Source organism: Adiantum capillus-veneris, chromosome 9, assembly GCF_014529385.1.
Source record: "Adiantum capillus-veneris isolate H3 chromosome 9, ASM1452938v2, whole genome shotgun sequence".
Taxonomy (NCBI): domain Eukaryota; kingdom Viridiplantae; phylum Streptophyta; class Polypodiopsida; order Polypodiales; family Pteridaceae; genus Adiantum; species Adiantum capillus-veneris.
The window spans coordinates 149,516,948-149,533,467 of NC_140939.1; the positions used below are offsets into that span (position 1 = coordinate 149,516,948).

Below are 16,520 nucleotides of genomic sequence, written 5' to 3' on the forward strand. Positions count from 1 at the left end.
GGCATTGAGGCGTTGCGTGTGGTGCACATCGCAGCCCGTTTGGCGGGTGCTGGTGGAGTTTGGACGGTGGTGATGAATACCAATGGTGGGCAGTGCTATCTGGAAGAGACCAGCCTGGCGGGGAAGAAGCAAGATGGAAGGTGAGGCCTAAAGCAAAAGGCAATGCTTTCCTGTACAACTCACCCTCAGTGATGACGTTGGTACAGCTGAAGATGGTCGGCCTATGGAAGTACAAGAAGCCCATGCATGGCAGTTTGTATGCAAATGACAGGGACATTGAGTGAGTGTTTGATGCAGCCAGGAGACAGGTACACAGGGATGGACCACTCTCTAGTAGAAACTGTAATTATTTCTTGCTATCACAGGTGACAGGAGCAAGTGTTTATATCATAAGGTTGTGAATAGGACGAGGGATGCTGGGTAGAGGTGCTATTAGGTTTATGATATGGGATTTTGATCGAGATGTCTACAGGACACTCTACTTGACAGGGTTTTTTATGTGCTTGAAGGCACATATCTCATAACTCACCAATCGGACGCTATGGCGGATTTATCACTCGGGATTATTGATGATCAAAGTGGTCAAGTAGTCTTTCTTCTCGACAAGATCCATACCTAAGTCCTTCTATGAAGTGGATTCCGTTTGTTTGTGGCTTGTGGAATAATGGATATGCTGCCCTTTAGGGCAAGCTGGCGTAAAGTGAAATATAACGGACATGCGAGAAGGGTGGTGGGAAACAAGACCAAGCTGGGTTTTTTTTCAATAGTGAAGATTGAAGCTGGAAATTAGAAGGGAAAATAAAAACGCTACTGTAAACGGGGTGGAGGCGCTACTAGTGTACTCCAATGCATGAGCAGGAGAGGACAAGTGGCCGGCAGAGCAGGAGGGCGCTACAGTATGCATGAGGAAAGGGCGCCATCTGGTGGCAAAGGCGGAGGTCATGGCAGGGTGCGTGAGCAGGAGCAGCTAGTAGCGAGAATGGGGGGCTGCATGAAAACTTGCAATGCAAGGGTGCCACCTGGGAAGGCGAGTTGTGGTAAAGAACCGGGAGGTTGGAAGCCAGTTTAGGGGAAGGGAGTTGAAGCTCGGGCAGGTGGCGAGGGAGAGAAAGCTGAGAGAGAGAGAGAGAGAGAGAGAGAGAGAGAGAGAGAGAGCCGCCAAAGAGGGCAGCAGGCTCGAGGATTATGGGAGAGGCTGAGAGCAGCCAGCGCTATCTGCGAATGGCCATTGCCGGGAGTTTTGGGGCCATGAGCAAGCAGTTGGAGCCGCTGCAGTAGAGGGCTCAGGTGCGGCAGTTAGAGAGGCGCTGCAGGTGGTGGCGGGCTTCGAGAGGAGGGAAAGTTGCGCCACCTGAGGGTGGGGTCGTCGGAGCAGGAGGGCCTAGGCCTTGAACAAAATAGGAGGGCATTGCTTGCAAGGTGATGGTGCTACATGAACCAGAAGGAGGAGGAGGTCCATGAGCTGGTGAGTCTGAATGTAGAAGGGGAGAGGGCCACCATTTTGGTGGGCGTCAGTTGGCCGATAACTCCAGCAGGGGGAGGATTCACCAAGAGCTGGTGGCAGGCTGGTGGCGTGAGGGCCATTAAGGGCTGGCTACAGAGCATAAGGAGGGCCCCTGGGTGCTGACGATGACTGCCATGAGGAGCGGGACCATTTTGGAGGGCCTAATGAGGCATGCCGAGACCTACACCTAAATCCGCGCCAGAGAGCTAGGTTTGAAGAAGGCCGCCAGTGATGAGGGGCTTGTTGGCTGTGCACTTAATCTGTGCAAGGGAGAGTGTTGGTGAATAAAGGGCCATCATGGCAGGGAGCCGCATGGAAGCAAGGTCGCGAGCGGCCAAAAAGAGATTGCCATCCGTGTTGGAGGCCGTGAGTTGCCGGCTACAGAAAGGGAGGTGGTCGAAAGCCACAAGACCATAAGCCGCATGCAGAGAGGGTGGCCAATAGTCGAAAAAACGAGGTTTAAGGAGAGCCGCCATGGCTGCAAGCGAACAGCGGGGATTGCCGTGGCCGTTGATGCCATCTTTGTACCCGTATATGTGTTTTGATGCATGTTGTTTATGGTGATTGCTCGACTCAAATCATTTTATTCCTTCGTCTTGTCTTGTGCGAGGCCGTGGTAGCATTGGCTCCGGTCCACACAGGTGTGTGTGTGTGTAGAGAGAGAGAGGAAGAGAGTGATTGTGGTTATAGATTGAGTGTGGGTTTGTGTGTGGTCAAGGTGTGTGAGGCCTATCGATGTGAGTGTGTTTACAGGATTTGGTAAGTGTATGCATCAATGTGTGGGATACGGGTGACGGTTTGTTGATGGGTCTATTGTGTTGAAGTGCTCATGTGTGAGTGTGTGCACTCAGTGGTGCTCATAGGCGAGTCGGTGCATTGGAGATTGGCAGATAATGTGCGTGTGTATGTGATTATGTGTGGTTAGGGGTGCGGGTTAATCCCTGGGCTATAGAGAGGCAAGTTTGGAGTGTGTTTGGTTTGTTCTCCCTTTCCATCAGTGGTGCCCACTGAGGAGCTACTGATCGCTTCTTGGTGAAGTCAAAGACGGTGTTTCGGTGATACTAGTTTCAAAGAGCAAGTGCTGCTAAGAAAGATGTGGTAGGGTTTTCCAACTTTTACAGGTTACTAGTTTCAAAGAGCAAGTGCTGCTAAGAAAGATGTGGTCGGGTTTTTCGACCTTTACAGGTGTTGAAGATGCAGAAGTGTGGTTGCATGACTATGGTCTATTTTTGCTGGAGAGCGGCTTGTCGAAAGAAGAGGGAGTGGCTTAGGCGTTCTCACTCCTGGTTCGTGGAAAGGCCAAAACATGGTACGATGGCTTGCAGGCTGAAGAAAAGCTAGATTAGAACATCCTAGAAACGGCATTCCAAAGCAAAGCTTGGCTGGTCACTTTTAAGCGTTTGTGTGGGATTTCGAAGCGCTATGGAGCAAACTCATAAAGGTAACTGCTACAGAGAATACTGACTTTTTGAAATTAAACAAATTCATGGAGTGCTTGCATGTGGATGTTTGTGATAAAGTTGAAGTCGATGGACCGGTGTCATATGCGGAGGCAGTGGCTTTGCAGCAGCTCTTGAAGAAAAGTCAAGTGAGGCAAGGGTGGTCCAATCCGATAGTGTCAGAGCCAGTTGAAGCGAAGGAGATAAAAGCACAACCGATGCTAGAGAGTCTGCATATGCAAGAAGAGTCAAAGATATTATGGTTGCAGAGAGAGAGAGGGTTATTCCTTTGCCTCGAATGCCAAACAAGAAAGATCGGGTGGTTGAAGAGGTGCCAAGCCAAGGAAATATGTTGCCAGATTCAGCTATGGATGGTCAAATCCTTGGGGCGTGTGCTCATGGCCGACAAGTGAGATTTGTTGATAAGGTTGAAGCAGTAGTGATGGACGAGATTCCATATTCTGAGACAGGGGAAGAGCATGAGTCAAGTGGCGGCAGCTCTTTCGCTAGAGATAGCACATGGGAGACGGACTCCACTTCCTCAAGGTATGATATTTACAATATTATGCATGTAGATGAGGTGGTCATAGAGCAGCATGAGACAGGTATAGGGATGCCTTGTGTGGACGAGGGGGTTGGAAAACCCTCTCTTTTGCTTCGGGATGATAGGGTGTCGAAGGTTGGTGCCATGTTGTTGATAGATATGCTCTTGAAGCTTGCTTTATAAGCAGTTTTGCACCGTTTGCAAAGCTCTTTGGATGGAGATTATGTTATGGAGAGCATTCTAGCAAAGGGAGGAATGATTTCAGCTGATGCAATTTCTTCAAATGTGGATGTATACCGCTCATTTTTTATATCAAGCATGCATATGGATACAGGTTATTGAAGAACCATGCTATGGGAGGCTACGAGAGTGGCTTGTTTACAGGTTTGTGGGTGTCGAGGATTTATTGCTCACACATGTTTTACAGATAGGTGGCTGTTCTCAACGCCATCAATTTGATCTTGGTGGAGCTGACGTCACGCATGGGGCATCTCATGCCTTTCCGTTTGATCTGGGGGATTCTACAGCTGATAAAATCTCTCTCTCTATCTATCTACTTCTTATGTAGATACTAAGTATCAGTTTTCTAATATGCAATCATATCTTATTTTAATAATGCTATGGTTGAGCCTCGATTGAGCATGAATGCTCAACAAGGGGTTGGGCAATGATGGTACAACTGAAGATGGTCGGCCTATGGAAGTGCAAGAAGCCCATGCATGGTAGTTTGCAGGCAAATGACAGGGACATTCAGCGAGTGTTTGATGCAGCTAGGAGAAAGGTACACAGAGATGGAGCACTCTCTAGTAGAAACTGCAATTGTTTCTTCCTATCAACAGGTGACAGGAGCAAGTGTTCATATCATAAGGTTGTGAACGGGACGAGGGATGCTGGGTACAGGTGCTATTAGGTTTATATATGGGATTTTGATCTAGATGTCTATAGGACACTCTACTTGATAGGGTTTTTTCTGTGCTTGAAGGCACATATCTCATAGCTCACTAATCGGACGTTATGGCAGATTTATCACTCGGGATTATTGATGATTGAAGTGGTCAAGTAGTCTTTTTTCTCGACAAGATCAATACCTGGGAAGTCCTTCTACAAAGTGGATTCCATTTGTTTGTGGCTTGTGGAATAGCGGATATGCTGCCCTTTAGGGTAACAAGACCAAGCTGGGTTTTTTTTCAATAGTGAAGATTGAAGCTGGAAATTAGAAGGAAAAAAAAAACGCTACTGTAAACGGGGTGGTGACGCTACTGTACTCCAATGCATGAGTAGGATAGGATAACTGGACGGCAAAGCAGGAGGGCGCTATAGTATGCATGAGGAAAGGGTGCCATCTGGTGGCAAAGGCGGAGGTCATTGCAGGGTGTGTGAGCAGGAGCAGCTAGTAACGAGCATGGGGGGCTGCATGAAAACTTGCAATACAAGCTGGGTGCCACCTGGGAAGGCGAGTGTGGTAAAGATTAACCGGGAGTTTGGAAGCCAGTTTAGGGGAAGGGAGTTGAAGCTCGGGCAGGTGGCGAGGGAGAGCAAGCTGAGAGAGAGAGAGAGAGAGAGAGAGAGAGAGAGAGAGAGAGAGCCACCAACAAGGGAGCAGACTCGAGGATTATGGAAGAGGCTGAGAGCAGCGAGTGCTATATGGGAATGGCTATTGCCGGGAGTTTTGGGGCCATGAGCAAGCAGTTGGAGGCGCCGCAGTAGAGGGCTCAGGTGCGGCAGTTAGAGAGGCGCTCCAGGTGGTGGCGGCTTCAAGAGGAGGGAAAGTTGCGCCACCTGAGGGTGGAGTCGTCGGAGAAGGGGCAGGAGGGCCTAGGCCTTGAACAGAATAGAAGGGCATTGCTTGCAAGGTGATGGTGCTAGAGGAACCAGAAGGAGGAGGAGGTCGATGAGCTGGGGAGTCTGAATGTAGAAGGGGAGAGGGCCACCATTTTGGAGGGCGTCAGTTGGCCGAGAACTGCAGTAGGGGGAGGATTCACCGAGAGATCATGGTGGCAGGCTGGTGGCGTGAGGGCCATTAAGGGCTAGCTACAGAGCATAAGGAGGGTCTCTGGGTGCTGCGTCAGCACTGCCATGAGGAACGGGACCATTTTGGAGGGCCTAATGAGGCATGCCGAGACCTACACCTAAATCCGCGCCAGAGAGCCAGGTTTGAAGAAGGCCGCCAGTGATGAGGGGCTTGTTGGCTGTGCACTCAATTTGTGTAATGGAGAGTGTTGGTGAATAAAGGGCCATCATGGCAGGGAGCCGCATGCAAGCAAGGTCGCAACTGGCGAAAAGAGAGTGCCCTCCGTGTTGGAGGCCGTGAGTTGCCGTCTACAGAAAGGGAGGGTCGTCGAAAGCCACAAGACCATAAGCCGCATGTAGAGGGGTGGCTGATAGTTGAAAAACGAGGTTAAAGGAGAGCCGCCCATGGCTACAAGTGAACATCAGGGATTGTCGTGGCCGTTGATGCCATCATTGTATGCGCATGTGTTTTGATGCATGTTTTTTCTATGGTTTATGGTGATTGCTCGACTCAAATCATTTTATTCCTTCATCTTGTCTTGTGCGAGGCCGTGGTAGCATTGGCTCGGGTCCACACAGGTGTGTGTGTGTGTGTGTGTGCGAAGAGAGAGGAAGAGTGATTGTGGTTGAAGATTGGGTATGGGTTTGTGTGCGATCGAGGTGTGTGAGGCCTCCCAATGTGAGTGTGTTTACAGGATTTAGTGAGTGTATGCATCAATGTGGGGATACGGGTGACGGTTTGTTGATGGGTCTATTGTGCTGAAGTGCTCATGTGTGAGTGTGTGCAACCAGTGGTGCTCGTAGGCGAGTCGGTGCATTAGAGATTGGCAGATAGTCTTCGTGTGTATGTGATTCTGTGTGGTTAGGGGTACGGGTTAGCCCTCGAGCTTGAGAGTGGCAATGTGAGAGAAGAGTGAGAGAAATCGATTGTAGGGCCCCCAAGCAAGCAAAAATAGCTAAGTTCAAAGCCCCAAGGGCCAAATCAAATCAAAGTTACCAAAAAAGGGTGGGACTCCTCTATAAACCCCTTTTTTGCTCATTTTAATGGGCTGTCCGCCCTTGTTTTTGAACAGTGAAGTGCAAAGAGCCAAGAGGATGCTTGTATGTGCTCTTGCTAAGTAATTGGAAGCCCTTTCCCCCAATTTTTGGTGTTGTTTCCCCCTTACCTCCTATTTTTTTTCTTGCTCTTTGCGTGTAAATCGATGTCAACAAAAGTGTGTGCCCGCGGCCCGCTTTGTGGTGCAAAGAGAATGAAAATCGAGTTGTGGTGTGTCTTGGGTGTGTTGAAATGAGCATTAATAGTATGTGTGAGTTGAATGGCGGTCTTGCTAGTGTGTGAGTTGAGAGATGTGTAGCCGGTGGTATGTCAGAGCGTGTTGAGTCTTTTGAAGGTGTTTTTGAGAGGATAGGGGTGCTGTGAGTGCCCTGAGCTATAGTGAGGCAATTGTGTGTGTTTCGGGTGTGTTCCCCATTCCCCCTCCATCTTTTGGTGCCCCCACTGAGGAGCACACCGATTGCTCCTAGTTAGACAAGAAGACAGTTTTTTGCATTGGTGGACATGGAGTCTCAAAGTTATGGGCCAATTTTCACATATGAAGATAGTTCAGACAAGTGGATTTCATATTTTGAGTTGTACATGTTGTCATTGCGTATGCCGAATGAGGAAAACAAGATGCAGACATTCCCGTTTGTGATGCGCGATAAAGAGAGAGTGTGGTATGAAGCTTTGGAAGGTGAGCCGAGGCATGCTTAGCCAGCTCTACAGGCGCGTTTCCTACATGGATTTTGTAAAGAGGCGTCCCCACTCGAGATGGATGCTAAACTAAAGGTGCTCCAACAAGATGTAAGTGAAGAATTCAGTTTGTTTTTGGATTGTTTTGAAGCATGCTGGATAGAGTAGCAACAGCCCTTGCCTAACATGCAACTGAGTGTAGCTTTGAGTAGACAGGTATTGAGTGTTTTTTCCAAGAGCTTGGAAACCTCTTGTAGCCTCCATGCACTAGTCGAGTCAACTTCATCACACGGTATGCCATTTATGTTTGTGGTTCTCACTATCACTACAATAAGATAGCGAGGCTTGAAAACAAGGGAGCCCCACAGTTTGGTGCTATTGCCGGGGATGAGGTGACCAAACTAGGGAAGAACCTCAGTGCTCAGTAGCATTGTCCAAAACCTCCTCTAGGTTTGCCTAGAGAACAAAAACAAACTTTTAGAAACCGCACGATTGAGGTATGTTTACCTCAACTGTGTATAGATGTCTTGGGAGTAGTTGTACTCGTCGTTGAGGACCTTTAGGCTTAGATTCTCTGTTTTGAGTGGTTAATAGCTTGGATTATGTCAGAGTTTGAGGGTTGATGCTCAATGAGTGGGCTACGGGGGATACCAACGTAGTATAGCCCAATGACCAACAATATTTTTCAATCCGAAGTGATGAGCCACTTGCTAGGGCATGGAAACACTCACAAGAGTAGTGAGCTCATCATGGCAACACAAATGGTGACTCTACAAGGTGAGCTTCTCAACCTATGGAGGAGCTAAGCCACAATGATTGGCAATCTCCACCTCCACTTCTCTTCACCTAAAATCAACCCAATCACACTCACTAACAATTGCAACGACGCACATATACCTAATCCCGTCATGAAATGCACTAATCACAAACGCACACGGATAGATCTGTTGAGCATCTGCACTCTAATCAAACTTACATGCACACACAAAGAATAGAGGACAATAACACAAGATTAGAGAAGTAATAACCACTAATTAGTTAAGATCAAGCTAATCAAGCATCATTAACAAGAGAGAGTATGAGAGGCATAGTGAAAGAGAATTAAGACTTGATTACTATTAATCAAGTCACATGAACAAAGAGAAGCTCAAGGACTCCATAGCCACACACATCATGAGCTTAAGGACTTCATAGCCACACACCTCCATGAGCTCTTAGTAAGAGTGGTCTGAACAAATGAGGTTGAGAACCCTAATTCCATTTACCCACGGCCTTATATACCTAGCGTAAAAATATGTAATGTCCGAGCACCCAAGGATTTAGGGCTCCACTACTTACTGTATCTACAACCTAGGGACATTAACTAACCTGTTCTTTAAAGCTTGAAACATTGATTGAGACCGTAACACATTATAATTATTAAAATGGCTTGAAATAAATTGGAAAATTACAATACATGATCATTTTGGAAAAATGTGAAAATGTGTAACTCCAATCTTCACTGCTTCTTCGTATTATATATCTTTGATGCACATTCATAAGAATTGGGCCTTTAGTAGCTCTTGTGAATTGACATTCGCTCAATTAACATTTGTCCCTTTCAATTTTATTGCATGTCCTCGGGCACTATTAAGAAGTGTCCGTGGAGGCCTTGGAAGGTTGTTGACTAGTTGTCAATGGGCTGTTTGTCTTCATTCATCAATGAATCTATTGATGAGGTCCATTTTGCTATGAATGTCTTAAGTTTGTCTCTGGTGTGAGCTAGAGATGACATCGCATGTTCATTGTAGCAACATAATGGGAGGTTTTCTATTTATTTAATAAGAGTATGTACAAGAGAAGTAGATAAATGAGGATCTAAATTAGGGTCTAATACTTGGCTAACCAAAGGCAAAAAATCGAGTAGAAAAAAAGTGCCTTTGGGATACATGCATTATTGGAGTACTTATGAGCATGGGAAATATTAATGAGGTACTGAAGGGATTATTTGCTGATGAATTTAGAAATAAGAGGGTAGCAAATATAAGGGTAGAAATATAGAATATTGGTTTGCCTGTGTGTAGTTCACTCAAGGTGTATAGGTCAAAGCAAAAAAGAGTGTCTAATGCATATGTCCATTGATGGGACATCCTATATATTCATACACAAAAATGCATGAAAAACAATATGTTGCGCAATAAAATTTTTGAGGGGTTTTTCACAAAGAAGGTGTAGCTATAAAAGCATACAGCATGGCTTTACAAGCTGGCACCCCTTTAAGAAGGGTTTTTTCTAAGAGGATAGGTGCTCTCATCTTACTGTGCATTATGCATGAGTATTGGACTCTACGTCGCTCCACCATGATTAAGTTAATAGACTTCGACTCTCATGCTCGTCTAATCTAGCATGAGTGACATGACATAGATATGCTCAACATTTCCAGCTTGAGCGTAAGCATAATAACTACAACTTTTAGCACATAGTTTATTAAGACTTGAAGCTTTGGGACTAACACTTTACTCACTGTTCATGTCTCAACAGTCAACTCTGACTATGCAAAGAGTGTTTTTTTCACCCTCGAAACTTGACTTTTTATATTCTTGAGCTTACTACAAAAATTTATTCAGGTAAAAGTAAGCTTGAACCCTCAAAGAATGGATTATTGAAGGACCAAGTTGGCATTGAAGGTTTCATTTTCCATACTCGTTTTATCTTTGAATTTGTATTCCTATTAAATTGATTGTCCTTTGATAGTGAAGACTCCATTAATTCTCGAGTTAAGCCTGTTGTAATAAAGAGCCTTTGACGCTGTTATAGGCCTTTGTTGACTTTCGAAACCTGATTTCTGACTAGCAGCATTGAAAGACTTAGGAATACAAATCTTGTCGTTACCTATGTAGCTTCTTTGATGACTTTGCCTGGCATGAGGTCTTGTTAAGCTCTTGAGATCTTTATGCAGTTCTATCATAATTATAGTCGGCCTTTGGTTTAGGATTCACTACAAGAGGTTCTTCATATTAGCGACGCTGTCAAGATACCGGCAAGGCCGGATAGACAAGGGTGGGGCCAGGGTAGGCGGTGTGGAACGAGGAGTCCAACCAGGGCAAGGGCCAAGGGCTTGCCTATAAAAAGGGTGGTTAGGTGGTGGACTCTGAGACCCTAGCTTCCCTTATCTTACACTGGTATCCGGGCTAGGCGGTGTGGAACGGGGAGTCCAACTAGGGCAAAGGACCAAGGGCATGCCTATAAAAAGGGTGTTTGGGTGGTGGTGGACTCTGAGACCCTAGCTTCCCTTGTCTTACAGACGCTAGCAATGTGAGTCTCAAATGTGAAAATCCACGGCGTCGCTATATTATTTGTTGCATAGCAATGATCATAGCGACAATCATAACGATGATCATAGCAAGATCGACATAATAAAAAAATAATTTAAGCGTCAAAAACTAAAATCCCAGATCTGAGTTTCGACGCTCTAGCAAAATAGGTATACCCGTGCCGCTCCCTCTCTCTCTCTCTCCCCCACACACACACAATATTGGTACTAGTATTGGTTCTACTACAGATACTCTCTCTCTAGCAAAATAGGTATACCCGTGCCTCTCTCTCTCTCTCTCTCTCTCTCTCTCCCCCCCCCCCCACCCCACACACACACAGTACTGGTACTAGTATTGGTTCTACTACAGATACTGATAGTACTCGTATGAGTACGATTATTGCAATACTGCTATACTAGTACTGGTAGTACTGGTACACTATATACTATTACTAGTACTGATAATTATTGGTACTACTAGACGATGTTGGTACTAATACTTGTACTACACACTATTTTTACTGTACTGCTATTGTTAGTACTAGTTGTATTGGTACAATATATATTGGTACTGGTACTACAAGACTATATTGGTACTGATACTGACACTATACACTATTGGTATTGATACTCCTATACTGCTACTCGTAATACTAGATTTGTATTGGTACTGATATTGATACCTATTTGTACTACTACTGAACTATATTGGTATTGGTATTGGTACACACACACACATGACTGTTTTTAGTGTGTTGCTATTTCCCTGGTATATTTTTACTAGGATTGTTGGCCTGGGGTACTTTTAGTGAATAACTCGCTTAAATTCACTATGTAACTTTTATAGGGTGGTACCTTAATGGTACCTAATCCTTAGGTACTAAATGGGTTATGGACGGGCTAACGGGATCTGTAAATGATGTCGTCTTTTGCTTAATAACGAGGTGGCTCTCTCCTGACGGGTCTGCGATACTACGCTCTTAAGTGCTCTCTCTCTCTCTCTCTCTCTCTCTCTCTCTCTCTCTCTCTCTCTCTCTCTCTCTCTCTCTCTCTCTCTCTCTCTCTCTCTCTCTCTCTCTCTACATGGTGGTGCTGCTACACCATCCCCCTCCTGAAGTCGGGCCAACCATACGGCTACAAAGGAAGGTGTCCACTTGCTCCAAAACCTATAAAAAGGTGAACTTTACATGCTTACTTAGCATTAATGGTGTGTGTATTTGGGAGAAGTGTCTGTACATTAGGACTCTGAGGTTTTTACGTGCAAAGGGATAGTGGTAAATGTGAGATCTATGGAAAAGGACAAGGATAAGCAGACTATTGTGGAGTTGGATTCTCCAACTCATTCTCAAGTGACTTTTGGCATTGAAATGGACTGCTATTCGAACTATTTGATGGTTGTGAGTACTCCTCATGCATATGCCGGTAGAGGCACTTGAATAGCTTCTTCTTGCTGAACTTTATCTCAAGAGATCCTGTAAAGCACAAGGGGCTTCATATGGTTTTTTCCCTTGTGAATATATGATTAGGTTGACATTTCTTATTATTTATGTTTGAAAGCAATCTTGTTGGGTGACATCTATAACATGTGGGATACCCATGCATCACCTGAGTTTTGGCACTCTAAAAAAATAGGTATTCCCTCTCTCTCTCTCTCTCTCTCTCTCTCTCTCTCTCTCTCTCTCTCTCTCTCTCTCTCTCTCTCTCTCACACACACACACACACACACACACACACACACACATGACGAGAGAAAGGAGAGCTAGCTATGCTCCTTCCCTCTCCTCCCTCTCATGTTCCCTTCCCCTCTTTATCTCACTCTCTCTCTCTGTCACACACACACACACACACACACACTAGTATACTGGTTATAACTCAAACAACCCCCCCTCCCCCCCCCCCCCCCCCCCCCCCCCCCCCCCCCCCCCCCCCCCCCCCATTTGGCATAGTAGTGATACCTTTTTGCTATGCCAATAAAAACCACCTTATAAATCGTACATTACCCCCACTTAAACAAAGCGTGAAAGAATAAGTGCTATCATCATACGGGGTAGGCGGCCCCTGTCCACTCTCTATTGCCCTCCCTAGGCGATGGCACTTGCAGGCTCGCGCAGTTGAGGGTGGCGGGATGCATTCATCCTACTTGCTCTGAGAGCGTGCACACCATCCTATATAAACTGAGGTGAGGGCACACTCTGGCCCTCACTTAGCCTTGGATTAGGTTTTTTTTGCTTATTTTCGCCACTATCTGAACTTGCTAAAGAAATGGATCTTGCAGCTCAAGCAACACAGGTGTTATGTTTTACCTTACTACCAATTTCGGTTTTGGTTTGTTTTTTACTATGCATGGTTAGTAAAGAATGGAGCCGTCTATTTTATACACTATTTATTAGTCATGAGCATAAGAAGGACAAACTATTGCACCATGGCATAAATGGCTTAGGACTTGAGACCTTGATTTGCATTAAGAATAGGATGGTCTCTGTGGAATACTTGCATGGATAGAGCATAGTTTGATGCAGGTGGTTATACTTGATTCTGCACCAACCGTCGAGGGTTGCTTGTTACACTATATAATGATCCCTCTTAAAAACAAACTGTTGTGCAATCTCATGATTGGCTGGAGGCCTGAAACCTCGTTGTTTTTCACTTGGTAGCGGTTTCTGTTGAAACACTGACACGGATTGAGTTTTTTTCTTAGTTATAAGCTATGTGCTAGCAGCTGAGGGTTGTTGTTTTCACTAATGGTTATCATATCACCTGGCATATTGCCACTGCAGGACTATCAGGTAATGAGTTGCTCTGAACTAGCCGTTAAGGGCTGCTGTGTACACTATGAAAAATCTTTTTTAGCAATCGCATGGTTGGCTTGGGTCTTGGACCTTGTTTTACATTTGGTGACGACTTCTCTCGAACACTGGCAGAGACTGATCGAGTGTTTCTAGCAAGAGGATATAGGCTCTGTGCTAGCAACTAAGGGTTGTTATTTTCACTAACTAGTTATCATAAATTGCCTAATACAAGTGTGTTGGCTTATGGGTTGCTCTGGTCATAACCACTGCAGAAATCGCTTGATATTTATTGTTTTTTTTTTTAAAGGGGGGGGGGGGAGCATGACTGGCAGGTTCGGTAACTGTTGGTATTTTCTCTTTGATAAAACTGTTGCCACACTTTGGCTTATATAAAATATCACCATTGGGATTTCATATGAGATAAAGGGATGAGGTGATTTTTGTTTTTTTTTTTTAAGCACTTATGAATGTTGAAGCTTTAAGGCATCATACTCAAACAAGGCCAGACACTACTGTTCTTTGAGGGATACTAATAACTTGGGATTCTGAAGATAAGTATATAGCTGTTACTTTCGGCTTTGGCTTGAAGCTATGGCTAGTGACCTATGAGTACACTAAGTATAAATGGAGTTCTCGATAGTCTGTTGATTGGTCATACTGTCATTTTGATAGTTGTAGAAAGGGAGATTATGCATTACCCTCTTTTGGTACCATTGGTTCTTGAACAAAATATTGGGCATCTTACACAGTTAAAGACGTTCTTGGCCTCTCTTTGGGTAAAGTAATGCCAATGATACCTTGAGATTGTTACTCCTGAAGGTAATTATATGGTTACTGCAAAGCATAGCTACCAAGCTATGGTTAAATAAATAAATCTCACGATGGTTAAAATTAATGGATTCTTGGTGGGCTTCACAAGATCAGTATAAAAGGTAGAAGGTAACACTCATTTTTTATGTAATAAGTAAAGACTGCTATAAATCTATAAGATGGACATGGATAACAACTGATAGGATCCATTAATACCTGTAAAACACATCCAAGGCTAATTGAATTGTTGTCTTGTTTGGATGGATGCAAGTAAGGACTCTATCCTATCTTGGAGGGTTTTCTTTTCTTTGGTAAGCAACCTTACTTAAATGAAATACTCAGTGAGGAACGGGGAAGTTCTTTTACTACTGGTCTAACTGAAAGAGGATCTCTTTCTTACAATCATTGTACCTAAATAATTTAGATACTGAGTTATTTTTGTACTTATCTGCTCATTGTTCCTTGGCCAGTTGTCTTTTGAATGTAAAAATTCAATTATGTCTTATTAGTTAAGATTTAAATAGCTACACACACACACACACACATATGACGAGAGGAAGGAGAGCTAGCTACGCTCCTTCCCTCTCCTCCCTCTCATGTTCCCTTCCCCTCTCTCTCTCTCTCTCTCTCTCTCTCTCTCTCTCTCTCACACACACACACACACACACACACTGTGTGTGTGTGTGTGTGTTTGAAACAGAGAGAGAGAGAGGGGGAGAAAACAAAGAGAAAGAGGGAGAGAGAGAGAGAGAGAGAGAGAGAGAGAGAGAATATGAAACAAAATGTTATATTAAGTGTCTTCAAAATTTCAAAATGATTTATGAGACCGATCCGATAAAAACCTTGTGGATTTAATATAATGTCTGCATTGTCCAAGAAAATAGTGCATCGGCCGGTGAAGAGCTTTGTCAATGTCTGTCTTTGTAAATAGACGTACTATGACATGCATAGATAAAGAGAGGGAAAGAGAGAGAGAGAGAGAGAGAGAGAGAGAGAGAGAGAGAGAGAGAGAGAGAGAGAGAGAGAGGAGGGAGAGAGAGAGAGAGAGAGAGAGAGAGAGAGAGAGAGAGAGAGTTGACATAGGTTTAGAATTTAGTTTCTATATTTAAGTTAAAGTTTAGGTTTAGATTTATATTAAAGCTTTGGGGTTAGATTTAGGATTGAACTCAAGATTTAAGGTTTAGAGCTGAAGAAGAGGCCCAACCATCTCTCTCTTTTTTGTAGAGCTTAAAGATGTTTGAAGCTAGTTAGGCTTTGGAATGTTCAAAGGGTAGGCAACAACACTAGCTGTTGAAAGAGTTCTCGTTCTGTTGAGCTCGAGTGATGGAAGAGGAAAGTGGATAACTGAGGAGTTTCACAACATATCAAGTTGGCTTGTGTGTATGTGTGTGTGTGTGTGTGTGTTAGGGAGAGAGAGAGAGACAGAGGGAAGGGGCGTAACGGTATACCCCACCCCCTCTTTCTCTCTCCTATCATATCCCATGACCCAAATACTCCCCTCTCTCTCTAAAGGGCGCCATGTCTTTTGTCTTGTAGCTAAATAACCTCCCCCACACTCACACACACTCAGTTTCACTGAAAAAGGTGCCCACAGACCAATCCCCACCCTGTGGTTACCTTATTTTTCTTGTGTTCACCATCACACAAACACACACAACATCACCAAAGAACACACTATGCGCTGTGTGTGCCTACTGCACACACACACACACCCACACCATCACCATCACCGCAATCACCATGCTTGTCTTGAGCATGACCTCTACACCCTTGGCTATGGAAGATGAAGGGAAACTAAATGAAGGATGATGGCCATAATCCTCGTGCAAGCCTTCGCCATCAACTCCCACCTATCCGCCATGTGCTCTACCACTCTCTCCCTTCTCATTCCCCTACCCTATGCTCCCCATTTCATCGCCTAATTCTCTAAATAAAGCTTGAGGTTTTGTGAGTATGTTTTCTTGCAATGTTTTGCCCATGTGAGGTGTGCGGAATCGCCACCTAGTCTTGTGTTTCGGAGTGAGCTTGTGTATTTGTGAAGGGTGTGCGGATTCGCCATCCTTTTGTGGTGCCTAAGTACTAAGCCGCTATACCCCCTCCCTCACTCTCTCTCTCTCTCTCTCTCTCTCTCTCTCTCTCTCTCTCTCTCTCTCTCTCTCTCACTTGATCTCATTCCCTTTCCTCTTCATCATTACTCCCAAGCATCCATCTCTCTTGGATGAAAACTTTGTTATGGTGGTGTGTTGTTTGCGTCCTAGCCGCTGAAGCTAGGTGGTGCCCCCTGTTTGCTTTACCATGACAGGCACGAGGCGCGCCATTCGGTCCCCAGTGTTTTAGAGGCCATCGGGGTTCGGGGTTCGCTTTGCTCCCGTCATTTGGTGCCCCCACCGTCATTTACAA

General features: G+C 45.0%; 2 pseudogenes across 1 annotated transcript; both read left to right on the top strand.

The window, feature by feature from the left end:
• Positions 1-898: 898 nt before the first annotated feature.
• On the top strand, positions 899-2,076 carry LOC147451360 (uncharacterized; annotated as a pseudogene).
• A 144-nt stretch (positions 2,077-2,220) lies between these two features.
• Positions 2,221-10,821, top strand: LOC147451361 (uncharacterized; annotated as a pseudogene). The gene is made up of 2 exons (XR_015189218.1): positions 2,221-2,602; positions 2,690-10,821. The product of XR_015189218.1 is annotated as an uncharacterized LOC147451361 (transcript).
• Positions 10,822-16,520: the final 5,699 nt, after the last annotated feature.